The sequence below is a fragment of the Thermobia domestica genome, chromosome 3 (assembly GCF_964235325.1).
Source record: "Thermobia domestica chromosome 3, izTheDome1.hap1.1, whole genome shotgun sequence".
In the NCBI taxonomy this organism is placed as follows: Eukaryota; Metazoa; Arthropoda; class Insecta; order Zygentoma; family Lepismatidae; genus Thermobia; species Thermobia domestica.
This window is the reverse complement of record NC_137456.1, coordinates 138,263,583-138,280,387: the sequence shown is the minus strand read 5'-3', so window position 1 is coordinate 138,280,387 and position 16,805 is coordinate 138,263,583.

Here is a 16,805-nt window from a genome sequence, read left to right as displayed (position 1 = left end):
AAAGATGAAGAGAGAGCTGGACGTCCTGCAAAAGCTGTGTCAGATGAAAACATTGCCGCTGTGGAACAAATGATTCGAGAAAATCCTCGAACAACTTTCAAGGACATTGAATCTACAGTGAACATTGGATCGCCAGCAGTAACAAAAATTCTTCATGATCATCTTCGGCTCAGGAAAGTTTCATCTCGTTGGGTGCCTCACACTTTGACTGAACAGCAGAAGCGCATGCGTGTGGAATGGTGTGAAGAAATGCTTGCAAGATTTGATGGAGGCAATTCTCGAAGCGTCTCAGACATTGTTACTGGTGATGAGACTTGGATCTATCAATTTGACCCTGAAAATAAACGCCCGTCTACAGTTTGGATCTTTCCAGACGAAAATCCACCCACGAAAGTGAAGCGACCGCGAAATGTGGGGGAGAAGATGGTCGCAACTTTCTTCTCCAAATCTGGCCATGTTGCAACTGTTCCACTTGAAGAACAGAGAACTGTTATTGCTTAGTGGTACACCACTATTTGCCTAATAAAAGTGTTCCAGAAGCTTCGGGAACGGCGTCCAAGAATTGGATTGCGTGGGATCCTGCTTCATCATGACAACACGTCCACACACACGGTCAACATCACAATTCAGTTTCTAAAATCTATGGAGGTCAAACTTATTACTTATTCGCCGTATAGCCCTGAACTGGCCCTGTGTGATTTTCTGTTCCCCAGGATCAAGGATCGCATGCGTGGGAAGAGATTTTGCAGCCCTGAAGAAGCTGTAGTGGCTTAGGAGAATGAACTTTCAACACTTGAAGAAAAAGACTGACAATACTGCTTCCAAAAGTGGTTTTCGAGGATGCAAAAGTGTGTACAGTGTAATGGTGAATACTTTGAGAATATGTAAGTGTTAAATTGATTTTAAGTATGTAAGTTATTTCACATCTCAAAACTTTCGTAGTGATCCTCGTATATTAAAACATGAATACAGAAATCATGTGTGAACTAAGGCAATAAAAACTTTAGTAATTACTTTGAACTAATTGTTGAAATTCATTGTGCGCCACGGTTCAAGTAAACTTCAAGAGATAGGTTTAGATGCCGCACGAATCAATACCAGAGACCAGCTTCAAATATTCGTCATTAATTGACCCTGTAATATTTTTTACTCGCTACAAAATTACACATAAAATTACTAATTACCATGTAGGGTTGTCTTCAACAGTTGAGGCAGTCTTCTTTCAGGATTTTGTCTAGTAAAAATTACATCTCATCCTGTAAAGTTATCCTTCTATATTACAAGATCTCTGTGGGTAGATAATTAAAGGGGTTATTCAGAAAGATGTATGTGAATGAAGATATTTGAAATTAGTGTGCGGTTATGATTACACTTCTCGTTCAAATCTCAAAAATACTATCCGAGATTGGCGGAGAAACTATAGAATGTATATAAAGAGGGAGCAAGAGAGACATTGTATATACATATCTTCCCCGCCACCAGTGGCGAAGCGTAATCCCACAAGTTGGGTAGGCTCAACAAACTAATAACACAAATAACAATGAATGTATCATACAATGTTTAAAATTAAAGTCAGAATTCTAGTATTGTTATTGAGTTAAAAAAAACTAACAAATCTATTTTAAAGAACTTTCTTAGCTGTATTTCTAACACTGTTTAGAGTTGAATTTTTGTATAAACACACACACACACACACACACACACACACACACATACATATATATATATATATATATATATATATATATATATATTTGTGTGTGTGTGTTCTTGTTCAATTTAACATATGTTTAATGTATCTGACTTATATTCTACAAGCTATTATGGACCAGACCACATGTAGGGAAAAAAGCAGCTACTCTCCTGAGAGTATATACCTGAATTAAATAAGTTATCACTAGTAGAAATATACAACTCTACACAAAAACTTCTTACTCTATGTTAAGGAAATTATTTTGTAACATATTATAATTGAAAGATACCTTCAACGCAAAAACTAAACTGCCAAGGGCGAGCCTTCGCACCTTCCCAACAATGTGTGCAATCCCTATCGATAATAGCTTCGCTCCCTGAGCAGCATAGCCCGTAAACTTGTCTAGCGACCTGATGAGGCTCAGACGGAAGGGACTCCGAGTGTTTCCAAAATAGTATTTTGTTACCAAAAAAAACTAAATATTAAAATATCAACTTTATCTTGTAAGAAACCAAAGATAAAGAAAATATACGGTAAAAAACAGAGTACACCCGGCCTCAGAGTCTCATAGTACGTTTCGCCACTGTTCCCCAGCTATTATAGAAATAATTAGGACATTTCGCAGTTCAAACATGTCACTTTAATCTTCTCCCGTTTTGCAGGTATGGCAATATTTAGTACTTAGGATTACCAATCGTCCTGATTTTATCGAGACAGGCCTGGAAAGTCTTGACGTGGCTCTGTCAAAACTGTAAAATGTACTGACTTTAATGTTTATTAATGTATTTAGTGAATATTTATTATTATTATTATTATTATTATTATTATTATTATTATTATTATTATTATTATTATTATTATTGAATTTAGTTTCCACATTATTACCGTCTTATTAATCGAAAAGAATTTGTGCCGATGTGCAAACGCAGTTCGTTTCAGTAGTATGTGCTTAGTTTCCTGTCAGAAAGATAAATATTATTATAATGACGTAAATCACACGAAATGGGTCCCTTGATATTTTTGTATTTGACACGTACAAAAATGCTGCTGTTATGTTTCAAGGCCAGTAGTAATGTCAGTTTTAATTGGAGTTAAATTTTGCTCCCTGTCTTCCCGAAATAAAGCCCTGCTTCGGATAGAATATTTAATATTATAAAATCTATAACATTGTATTATAGTTTTGATTTTTTTTTTACAAACCATGGTATTGTTGTAAGAAATTTGACTTGTTTTAACTCCTGCAGTATAGCAGGCTTACAGCCCCACAATATAATTATATTGCAGTAACATGAATACTAGATGCGGATCCAGGACAGACTTCTGGGTGGGGGCGGTGGGTTGTAATACTGCTACTTAGAGCCACTTCTAAAATCTCCAAACTCTGGGATGGGTTTATTTATATACTATAAAATAAGAAAGTGTCCTCTTCCGGGAGGGGGGAGGGCCATCGACCCGATCGTCCCGCTGGATCCGCCCACTCTGTACGTTGTACAAACGATTAAGACTCCTCATTTGAAAAACTTCTATCTGTACTTGATTGTACCGTATTTTTTTTCTTTTCTACCGTCCTAGATTATGAAAAATTAACGGAACAAACTGGGGGCCCAATTCAAGCAAATTCGAGAAAGAATTTTTGCTGCTAAGTCAATCTGGTCAGCATAACACATTTTCTTCCCAATTCGAATCAAAATGGTACCAAAAATTTGTACCAATATGTACCAATTTGTAGCACCAAAATTAGAATTTGTACCTCAACCAATTTCGAGAAGCATACTTTTTTAATGGCGGTTCAAACTGGCCCGCATAGCTTATTTTTCTCTCGAATTCGAATCGAAACGCCACCAAAAATTAATAACCAGTACGTACTGATTTGTACCACCAAAATTACAATGACAACGTTCACTAATTTTGAGAATTTATAATTTTTTATGGCGGATGAAACTGGCCGACATAACATTTTTATTTCCAAATCAAATCAAAACGGTACCAAAAATTTGTACCCGTTATGTACCAATTTGTACCTTCAAAACTGGAATTTGTACCTCTCCACTTTTGAGAAAATTGAATTTTTATTAGCAAGTCACGCTGGCCAGTACAAAATTTTATTCCTTTCAATTCGAAATCAAAACGGTACCAACACTTTGTAGGCAACATGTATCAATTTGTACAATTAAAATAAGAATTTGTACCCCCACTAATGACGAGTAATTATAATTTTTCATAGCGGGTGAAGCAGGCCCGCATAACTTATTTTTCTTTCAATTCGAATCAGAAAACGTTACCAAAAATTTGTTGAGAATATGTCAGGGTTTGAAATGACCCTTTAAAAAAAAGCCCAACCCACCTGCGCCCATGTAATTTTTCGGGTATAATCGTATTTTCGGGTTTAGTTGTTTTTTTCGAAATATTTCAATGTCTGTCTGGTAAAAGTGGTACAACGTGATTTATATTTCAAGATTATCATTGTCACAACTTACAAAAATTTTCTATTCACTACTGTTTTGAAGAAATGGCTGCGATTTTGAAATTTTACGTTCGCTCACCGCCAAAATACATACAGCTAATTTAGTGTCCCTCGTGCTTCTACTCTGAAATTTTCAACTTGAAAGACCGAAATTTGCACTTTGTTTTTTTCGGGTATTTTCGGGTTTAATCCTTTTTCGGGTTTAATTGTTTTTTTTTTCGAAGTTTTTCAATGTCTGTGGGGTAAAAGTGGTACAACGTGATTTATATTTCAAGATTACCATTGTCACAACTCGCAACAATTTTCTATTCACTACTGTTTTGAAAAATGGCTGCCATTTTGAAATTTTAAGTTGGTATGTCGCCAAAATCTGTACAGGAAATTTAATATGTCTCGTGCTTGTACCCTGAAAATTTAAACTTAAAAACTGAAAGTGGTACCCTGTAGTATGTGTGATACAGGCAAACGAACGAACAAATGTAGATTGAATCATCCCAGGAACCTCAGTGACGTTCACCAAATATGAACACCAAATATGTTAATTTAAAACAAATATATAACTCATGTTTTATAAAATAAATGTTTGAAAATGTCTTAAATTAAATATTTTCCTGTGTAAAATAAATAGTTTTATTGTTGAAGTTTACTTCTGATACTTTGTGCGTTCAATTACGGGAATTTCCTGAGCACTTCTGCCGTGTCGTGACAAAACGCTGTAACTTTGGCGAAGAAGTTTTGCGAAAATGAGCCTTAAAGTTTTCGTCCGAAAATGTGATCTGTATCGTGTAGAACCAGTGTAACTAGGCAATAATGGTCAACCAATCAATTTTCACCAAATTTAATCACACAACATGCATTTACGTAACATTACATGTAACCACGTGTTTCCAAAGTCAAGATACACTATTTCTACACGATACAGATCACATTTTCGGATGAAAACTTTAAGGCTCATTTTCGCAAAGCTTCTTCGCCAAAGTTACAGCGTTTTGTCACGACACGGCAGACTTGTTGCAAGACGGTTCTTTCCAGAAAATGAATTTAAATCAATTAACAAATATATAATTTATATTTTATAAAATAAATGTTTCAAAATGTCTTAAATGAAATTAAGTATTTTCGAGCATACAATTAATAATTTTATTGTTGCAAGTATTCCGTTCCAATTCTTTGTGTGTTCAATTGCGGGAATTTCCTGAGCACTTCTTTCACGACGATTTTTTTCTGCTGTCTTCATTGTACATTGAAACTTCCGCTAGTACTTAAGTTTGAATTCATCACTTGAAATAATAAGTGTTACGTGGTTTTCGGAATTCTGGGCATTAAGCTTCTTAAATTTGACAATAATTTTTACGCTATTGCTGCTGTTGATTCTACAGAACTTTTATTTGAAGAGTAGCAACAAATAACTGGAATAAACTATTGTTGTTGGAAAACCAAATTTTGCTGAAGAATACTTGTGTCACCATCAAAGGTAATAAAAGATACGACGGCGAGTCAAAACTTATCTACCCTTTTGTCATAACTTTTCTTACATTGCGCACTTTGTCTTCTGTCCTCGCATATTTTATTGTTATACTGTTGTGGTAATGCTGTGAAAGTATGATCTTAAATCCTCCATTTTTCTTCCTTCTGTTGCAGATATCTATAGCATGGCTGCTCCATTAGAAGTTTGCCCCCAAGGGGAAGAACGAGTAGTGTTCCGATACCTCTGGTAGGACGGTGTGAAAGGGTCAGACATTCATCGCAAACTATCATCGCAATATGGGAGAAGTGCACTATCACGTAAAACTGTGTTCTTGTGTCTCGAGAAGTTTAAAAGTGGTCGAACAAATGTAACGCATGAAGAGGGAGCAGGACGGCTATCAACCTCCACTACAGATGACAACATTCAGCAAGCTTGAGAGATGGTTCTGTCGAATAGGCGAATCACTATCGATGAGGTAGCAGCTGCTTTGAACATCATTCATAGCTCTGCCAATCAAATCATCCACGACGAGCTCGGTTTTCATAGTATGTGCACGGTGGGCATGACCACAATGCACGGCACCACACGGCTCATCACACTATTGAAACCATCAACAAGCTGAAATTTGAGTTATTGGAACACCCTCCCTACAGCACAGACATAGCTCCATCTGACTTTCACTTGTTTGGGCCACTCAAGGATGCTTTGCGTGGTCACCAATTTGCCTCAGATTTAGACGTGCAAAATGCGGTGCAAAAGTGGCTTCACGACCAACCGAAAACACTTTATTTGGAAGGAATACGTAAGCTCGTTGACCGTTGAGCCAAGTGCATTGATAAGAGGGGAGATTACGTAGAAAAATGATGTGCATAGTATAGCCCTAGCGTCATGTAAATAAATTGTAGAATGAAAAGTAAAGATAATTTTTGACTTGCCCTCGTAATACTAATAATTTTACTAATGTAATACATATTTATTGGTAGTACCAGCACTTATGGTCTTAAACCCAGCAAACATATGACGAATAACGTTTCTTAGCGTCGCCGAGCACTATTCAAGGAAAGTATTTTCTAAAATATAAACTTGCATATTTTACTTCAAATAGGCTATAATCATAATCTGTACATTAATTGGTTCTATAATTATCTCAAGCTAAGGTAAGATTTATTTTATCCACTCAGTGCATTTGGAACTTTATGAAGGTCTTATGTTGAATGTTGTTGTATACCTTAACGTGAAAGCATCTAATTCGCCCAAGGAAAGTCCAAAATCTGATAAAAATCACATTCAATGTGAAAACAGTTTGTACCACCAAATTTAGAATTTGTTCCGAATCGAATTTCGATAAATTTGAATTTGTGATAGTGAGTCAAGGTGGCCGCCACAACTAATTTTTCATTCCGATTCCAATCGAAATGGTACCAAAACTTTGAACTCAATATGTACCAAATTCTACCTCCAAAATAATAATTTGTATCCCCACCAATTTCGAGAAAGTTGAATTCTTGATTCCGGGCTAGCTTGACTTCAAGCTGAATGCAAATTCCAACCGAAACGGTACCAAAAATTTGTACTCAATATGTACCAATTTGTATCATCCGAATTAGAATTTGTATCCCATCAATTACGAGAAATTTGAATTTTCGTTAGTGGGTCAAGCTGGCACGCACAACTCATTTTTCTTTCCAATTGGAATCAAAAGGTATCAAAAATATCTACGCAATATGTACAAACTTGTGCCACCAAAATTAAAGTTTGTACAACCAATTTCGAGAAATATGAATGTTCGATGTGGGTCAAACTCGCCAGTACAACTTACTTTTGTTTCCAATTTGAATCAAAACCACACCAAATATTTGAACCGAATATTTACCACTTTGTACCGCCACAAATATAATTTGTAGCCCTACAAATCATAATTATGGGGCTACCACAAATTTTGAGAAATTATGATTTTTGGTGGGGGTGAAACGGGCCCACATAACTTATTTTTCTTTCCAATTCGCATCAAAAATGTACAAAAATAGGGTACAAAAACGGCTCGTTATTAATAATTCAAGTTTCTCGAAATTAGTGGGGGGTAAAAGTTTTAGTTTTGGTGTCACAAATTGGTACTTATTTGGTGCAAAATTTTTAAACCGTTTTCATTCGAATTAGAAAGGAAAATAAAGTTGTGCGGGTGCTCGAATTTTTTATTCGAATTTGAAATTTGTGCCGGCTGGTCGGACATTATTATAAAGATAACTGCCTGAGCTTTGTTTTAATAACTTCCCATTACAACGATATTGTAAATCTATTTGGTAATTTCTTCTATTTTTATATCTTGATTTTGGGCAACGGTGCATAAAAGTACACGATCTACTTGTACAAAGTGCAGTAGATGTGATTGAAACACAGGTGAATGGGCATACTAATCAGATCAGGGAATTGCAGGAAGAAGTAAATGCAATCAAGGAGAAATTTAGTACTGCAAATGATGATCGAGTTCCAGCTCTCAACATTGGTCTAGCACAAAGGTGCCGATCCTGGGGAAACGAGGAGGCGCGGGATCCCCCAAAGCTCATGTGGGCCCCCTCACATTGTATTTATGAATATATGATATTTGTTATAATTTGAAAGCAATTTGTCTTAAAATCCTCATATATCCCTTCAGCATCTGGATGCCCCCCTCCAAATTTACAGAATATTGACGCCTCTGGTTTTGCACCACATGAATCCAGAGTAGCAGTGGATGATAGTGATTCATCCAAGGATCTTCAGAAAAAGACAATAGTGAAGGTAGTATCGAAGATGAGAGAAGAAATCATTTATCTCACCGCATGAAAAACATTCACACAAATTCTAGACATTTGAAGAAGATTAGTAAAAATAATCATTTTTATTTTGTGAAATCAGATCCTTAACAAAATTTGGTTGAAGATCAGATGACATCCCGGCCAGCAATTTCCTAGAAAGATTCGAGGAAGAGTGTGATTTAATGGGAATAGGTAGACCTAAATTGTTAAAAATTCTACCTCATATTTTATTACCACCGTGTTCCGTATGGTTCAAAGCTATCCGAAGCAATTTACGTAATTATCTAGATTTTAAAAATGCTTTACTTTCTAATTTCGAGAACGATTTCATGTTGGTAAATCGAGACGCCTTGGTTCGAAACAGGCAGTTTGATCCCAAAATTGATAAGAATCTAATTGATTTTGTGATATCTGTATATAATGAATTGAAGTTGATTAATCCATACCAACAGGAATCAAGAATAATAGCATCGATCCGAATCTTGTTACCTTTTAAGTTGTAACAAATGCTGATTTTTGCACAATGCGTTAATTTCAATCACCTTATTATGATAATGCAAAATTTTGAAAGTCAATCTAGATTGCAAGCAAATAGTAATCGAAATCAAGCCAATGCTAATCGTAATCAAGCTAGTTATGTACCTGTTCGCAATATCAGTGTCAGGGAAGAAAGAGATTTTAATGCGAGAAGTAATAACAGATTCCATGGTAACGATAATAGAAATGAACCTAATTGTACCGGTAATCGAACTGAATCTAATTTTAAGAGTAACAGGAACAATAATCGGAATACATTCAGAAATCAAGCGAACAATAAATGTAATTTTATACGAAATGGATTTCGTAATAGATTTATAGGTGGCAGAAATTCTCAAAATATAAATCCTAATACTGGTGAAGCAAATCATAGACAGAACTATATATAAGATTGTAGTGTGCAATGTAACTTAACCGAATCTTTTGGCAATGTAGCTTAAGCTAATGTTGTGGGGTCCCAGAAAATATATTCAATTGATTTTTGTTTATTTTTACTTTGAATACAATTATAATTTCATTTGTCATTCGTACTTTGTTTGAATTTTATACAAATAATAAAAATGATGGATACTAGATTTCAGCACGTTGTGATATGCATACGAATATTGTTTACTAAAACTTATGATAGATATGCTTGAATAAATAAAACGTGTTATACGGTATTCTAACCTACATAAACTTTGCTGATTCTTAATATAACTATTTCTTTATTTGTTTTGTTCCTGATAATGATATTGATCCAGTTTTGTTTTATTCCACTTTGAATATTGTTATAATTTCTTTGTAATTCGCACTTCTTCTGAATTCTATGCTGTTTACATCTATGCATCGATACAAATATTGTTTATCAAAGCTATGTTAATTATGCTCAAATGGAAGAAATAAGTTATATAATATGTCAACATATACTGAGTTGATTTGTCAATGAGCTCCCATAATATTGATTTGAAGAATCTATTTTAGGACCTAAAAATTAATTAATTGATCATATTTTTTTAATTAGTTCTCTTCGTCGATAATTTTATACAATTAAAATGGAAATAATTGTTAAATGAATATAAGAATGAGATAAAATGAAATTAATATATATATATATATATATATATATATATATACGAGGGCTATTCGAAAAGTAATGTAACCTTATATGTATTATCTGTCAGGAAAGTAAATGTACACCTATTTTTCGAGTCTGGCATTCGTGCGCTCCATCCGTGGAGAGTATGAGAATTAAATCAATCAAATGTTTACTGAGGGGCAAAAAGAAAAGTTTAATCTGAATAAGACATTGCAGAGGCGCACAAACTGTGAATACGAATATTGCATAGTGTAAATAAAGTACGACACCGAAAGACAAAGCCAGAGACAGGTGTTAAACGGAGAAAAAGACAAAGAATTGTCGAAATGGGAACATAAAACACAAATACAACAAATATACCGACAACTAAACATACACCACGCCCTGATCTTGGTGTAGTGGTTAAGTATCTGGCTTATAAATGCAAAGGACGCTAGTTCGAAACCCAGGCAAGGACGTTTTTAATTTTTTTAATAATAACACAGCTCATGAGAGATGGTAAAAGAGGTCGTATTTAGTCTTTCGTAGCAATTATTATTGGTAATGTTTAGTACTGATAATACTTTTTGTCTTTGCGTATTGCTTTTATTCTTTTCTTCATTTCGAAAGAAAAGAATATCCGAACAAATGCCACCAAAATTCTTCTTATTTCGAATGTAAACGCCATTTGCAATTAGTAAAGAATAAAAATTGAACGTTTTGACGTAGCTGCATAAAGTAAAAAGAAAAACATGGAAGTGGAGGAGTTTGAATCCATACTAATAGATATTAAAATACAATTTCTACATGTCTTACACTTCTCGACCACGTTTCTAGGTTAGCAAGTAAGAGGCTTGTGTTCAGGTTAAACTGGTCAATACATTTTGCAAAGGGGCCCGGTTTAGTTCTGACGCACGACAGGTGCGAGAAGGGAGCAAAACACTTTTTCTCTCTCCCTCTGTGTATCTATTTATCTATCTATCTGTGCATATATATAACGCTATTTGTGAATGCCATAATCACCCTAATTTTCAGCGGAATGAGACGAAACTTGGCACAAACATTAATTGTTGAAATATATTGATGCGTTCGTTAACCAGAATAATCAGATGAAAATGTTCAAAATGGCGGTCCTTCAAACTCTTAAAAAGTTCCAATAGAACCAAATTTCGCCCATAAATAGGTATTGAGAAAGTTTGAGTAACTTTTCCTATTTTACTGAAATATTTGTGTGCAGGGACATATCCTCTTTTATTGAAATATTGGACCCGATTAATCGCCTAAAGAAGGTTCACGCCCTTTCGCTACGGTCAGGCTTTTTTTTGCAGGAGAAGGGTTATTTGCGTATCGGAACAAGATGATTGTTAGTGATGATATGAAATTACACATTGAAAGTGAAGTAACTAGTGAAATGTGTTATTTGAATGAATAATAAAATAAATGTACTTTCCCCTAACACAGAGAACTGTAAATCATGTATTTGGCAAAACTTATTAAAAGTAGAGATTTCGGGGAAAGGGTTCCGTACCATCAAGACACACCTCTACAACTACCCGAATTTTAAACTCGATCGTTCCATTGAAGTTTCATATAGACAGTATTTCACTGTATGTTTTAAGGAAAATAACTGTAATAAATATAACTGAATATCACGGAACTGTAAGGCATATAATAAACTAATTTTTAGGATATACAGAGGTAAATATAAAAACTTTGCCACAAAAATACCTACACAGACCATAATTCAATGAGGTCTGAAATACAATATAACGAAATAGCCTAAGAGATTCAGTCTACAGAGCAATTGTTAGTTAAAGAATGTACATACACTATTTCGAGACTCGAGACAAGACGGGAAATGTTTACGATACTTTTCGTCTCGCCTCAATTCTCATCTCCAAAGCGAAACGAAAATTTTGAGTTAGATTTGTCCCGTCTCGAATGTAAAATGTTAATTCTCATGTTATTTTGTTTTAGAAACGAGATGAGAAATTCCTCTTCTCAGAGAGCCAGCCTTACTTATTTTTACAAATAATATAAAATTATATTGTCGAAATACACACGCGAGTTAACTACTAAGATTTCATAGCCAGTTACTTTAACTGTGAACGACGGCGAAAAATACGAAAAGAGTGAATACCTGTAGCGAAAAGAAACAATACTTTCTTTCAAATGGATAAAAAATCAAGCTGAGATAGATTCGAACTCACATGGACGGCGCGAAAAGTCAGTGTTTTGTCCACTTTTTTTAACTGATTCACCGAACGTGTTTCAGTAACTTACTTATTGCTAATTTTACTTGCTTCACTCGTTTAACTTGCTTTTTCTAATAACTTATAACAACAGGGACACGAACACAGAAACATCGGGGACAGTTAAAAATCATAAATGCTCTCCCGCCGTGAATCGAACCCGGGACACCATACACCAAAGGCGCACGTGTTAGCTACTAGACCAGCGGGGAGGGCACCGCTCACCCTCTGTGTCCTTATGGATTACCACAACTTTATTGCCAGCTATCACTTCTGTGGGTTGTATACTATGATCACATGTTTCTTCTTTGCTGGAAGAGTTAAACCTACACTCTATGTAATACATGAGGTATTTAGACCTACATGCTCTTCATATAATGTAATAAAAGGATCATGCTGGGAATAAGAAAGAGAACATTCCTTGGACAAAACGGAAACTATTGGCATCAGAAATATTTATCTACGAGGCAGTAGTATATTTCAGAATAGTTACTGTTTAGTTCATTAAACGAAGAAAATGGTATGAAAAAGCAAATATATGTCGTGTCAACGAGATCAACCAGAGTTGACAGAGGCGGAAGCAGATGTGTAGTAATACAATAACTTGGTTAAATTGATAATTGGTTCTGTATCCTGTAGAAGATCGTATCACAGCTTTACGGGAGAGCAGAAAAAGACTTACTAACGCTATCATACAGTAAGCTTTAGTAACACAATCATATAGACACAAATGGATGTAACTGTGAGTACTACAACTTTGATTTTACGAAAGCCGTTTATATATTCAGTGGTTTGCAGGGTTGTATAAGACACAAAAAGATAAGACACAATACAATTCTTCATACCTTAGCTTCCAGTAGCTAGATACATGCAATTTCTGGTTAGATACTGAAACTCCAGTCGGATTTCAATACATGACGTATTGCAGGATACAAAATGTATTGCATTACTTGTTTGTTTGTAGACAGCTACTAGCTTAGTGTTGTGAAAGGTTGTGTATAAACTAGGGATAGCCAATTTTGGAATTATTACTTTCCGTACTCCCGAAAGTAAAACCAGACAGATTCCGGAATTCGGAAAATTCCGATTTTGGAATAATTCTGGAATTCATTCATTCCGGAATTCCGCATTAGAAATTTCTGATTTCGTTAACATTCCGGAATTCGGAAAAATTCGACACCGAAAGAGAAATCCAGAAACAGCAGGTAAAGGGAGAAAAAAGAGTAGAAATTGTTGAAGTAGAAACACAAAATACAAATACGAATTCGACTCGACTCGAGTTCAATTAGAGTCGACTCAAAGGTAATTTTCTTGAGTTCCGAGCCAAGTCGCTGTTTTCGAGGTCGAGTTTCGAGTTGAGTGCCGTTTGATAATGGCTCGCTCGCTCGTTCAGCTCGTTTTAACTCGTTTTGAAATAATGGCCTGATTAGAGTGGAAAGCGAAAGCCATAAGAAATGTAAGCAGTAATGAGAAATATTTTTAGTGTTGCTCACGACAGGGGTGCATCTCGTCTCGTAATTTTAGTGCATCTCGTGAGGCAATTTTAGTGTATCTCGTCTCGTCTAGATAACGAGAAGACAAGAGGTTTTTTTTATTATTATTACGAGACAGCGTCAAATGTCCTAATCACCAATATAAGTATAAACTGTAGTTCTTAAAATCAAGGCTGAGACTTGCACGGTCGTTATCTTGAGCCCAAGCAGAAGACCAACCCGGGTAGTGATATCAACCAGCTCGGCTCGTATAAACTGAGTGAATATCTCCAGTCGGCTCGGCCCAATTGAACCGACGACCTGGAACGAGCCGTCGACTCAGCTTAATTGAGCGGATGGCTCGAGCTTTCTCGGTTGGGATGGGTCACCTACTCGGCTCATGTGAACCGGTTCGAGCCAGCTAAGTTAAAACTAGTCCATCGGCACGGTTCGACTCAGCTCAACTAAGCCCATGGCTCAAATCGGCTCGGTTGGGTGAGCTGTTGGCTCGGCTCACTTCTTGGTTCGGTTCGATAGTGAATGAGCTGTAAACCGAGCCGCTCGAGCCGTTGAGAAGCCTAAACTCGGTCCCAGCTGTTTTGAACATGTTTGGCTGAAGCCTATAACTTTTAACAATTTTTGGCTCGAGCCCGAATACTTGCCCCTTCGGAACTCAATCCCAGAACGTGACCGATGTCCTTGCCTCCTGAAGACTTCTCGACAACCGAGATCGACAGTCAATTAGCTTTTACTATTCAGATACAAACCGCATATCTTTTAAAGATTATACACGGAGTTGATTTAATAGTAATAATAATAGTAATAGTAATAATAAAAATATTAAAAGTTTTAAACTTGCCCTGAAAGTTGGCAAAACTTACTTAAAAGTAGAGATTACGGGGAAAGGGTTCCTTACCTTCAAGACACACCTCTGCAACTACCAACATTTTAAACTAGAACGTTCAGTTGAAGTTTCATTTAGGAAGTATTCTACTGTTTGTTTTAAGGAAAATAACTGTAATAAATATAACTGAATATCACGGAACAGTAAGGCATATGATAAACTAATTTTTAGGATATGCAGAGGTAAATATAAAAGCTTTGCTATAAAATACCTACACAGAGCATAATTCAATGAGCTCTGAAATAGAATGTAACGAAATAGCCCATGAGATTCAGTCTACAGAGCAATTGTTAGTTAAAGAATGGACATACACTATTTCGAGACTCGAGAGAAGACGGGAAAAGTTTACGATACTTTTCGTCTCGTCTCGATTCTCATCCCCAAAGAGTGATGAAAATTTTGAGTTAGCCTTGACCTGTCTCGAATGTAAATTGTTAATTCTCATGTTATTTTATTTATTTTAGAAACAAGATGAGAAATTCCTCTTCTCGTGAGCAACATTAAACCAAACCGAAATATTCTTTCCAAATGTCACGTTTCTGCTTGTCATGGTATGACCTGAGCGATCAGTAGCTGCTAGCTTTTAATCTTCTACAAGATAATAATAATTATTATTATTACTATTATTATTCCTGAAGATTTGATAGTTCAAGTATTGAAACATCCGAGTATTCAAATATCTGAATATAATAAAACGTATGTTATCGCGGATCAATCGCCATCAAAATCCTAAAGTAAAAAAAAAAAATACAACGTGCATTCGCACAAGCACGTCGACCACTGAACCGCGATCGCTACGCGGTAAACGATTTGTTTTTAGTCTGGTTACGTTAGGTTTCTTTGTCTCCCCTTGCAAACTTGTATGTTATATTTCTTCGATTCAAAATGTCTTTCGTCTTTCTTTTATGATGTCGGCAAAGTTTACATTAATAACTTAAGTTGTTCCTAAACCGTTGGTTCACAAGTTTGTTTCTTCTCCACACGAAACTACAAATATCACAGATTGAATTCTCATACTCTCCATTTCTTTCAAAGCAGTCGCCATTACCTGGTCAAAGACTTATTTCCGCCACGATTCATATTAACCAAAATAAATTCATTTTTCGGAAGTGGAACTTTCACTTTCCGGATTTCGGAAAATTATGGAATTCAGTTAAGCTCCCTAATTCAGAATAATTCCGGAAATCGGGAAGAATTCAGAATTTAGAAAATTCCGGAATTGAGAAAAACTCCGGATTTTGAAAAAAATCCGGATTTTTTCGAATTCCGGAATTATTCCAAAATCGGAATTTTCGGAATTCCGGAATTTGTCTGGTTTTACTTTCGGGAAGTACGGAAAGTAATAATTCCGGAATTGGCTATCCTTAGTTTATACACAACCTTTCAGAACACTAAGCTAGTAGCTGTCTACAAACAAACAAGTAATGCAATACATTTTGTATCCTGCAATACGTCATGTATTAAAATCTGACAGCAGTTTCAGTATCTAACAGAAATTGCATGTATCTAGCTACTGGAAGCTGAGGTATAAAAAATTGTATTGTGTCTTACACAACCCTGCAAACCACTGAATATATAAACGGCTTTCGTAAAATCCAAGTTGTAGTACTCACAGTTACATCCATTTGTGTCTATATGGTCGTGTTACTAAAGCTTACTATATGATAGCGTTAGTAAGTCTTTCTCTGCCCCCCGTAAAGTTGTGATACGATCTACTACAGAATAAAGATCCAATTATCAAGTTAACCAAGTTGATGTATTACTACACACCTGCTTCCGCCTCTGTCAACTCTGGTCGATCTCGTTGACGCGACATATTTTCTTTTTTATACCCCATTCTTCGTTTACTGAACTAAACAGCAACTATTCTGAATTATATTACTGCGCATGCCTCGTAGATAAATATTTCTGATGCCAATAGTTTCCGTTTTGTCCATTGAATGTTCTTTTTCTTATTCCCAGCATGACCCTTTTATTACATTATATGAAGAGCATGTAGGTCTAAATACCTTATGTCTTACATAGAATAGAGATTTAACTCTTCCAGGAAAAAAGAAACATGTGATCATAGTATACAACCCACAGAAGTGATAGCTGGCAATACAGTGGTCGTAATCCCTAACGACACAGAGAGTAAGCTATGCCCTCCCTGCTGGTCTAGTG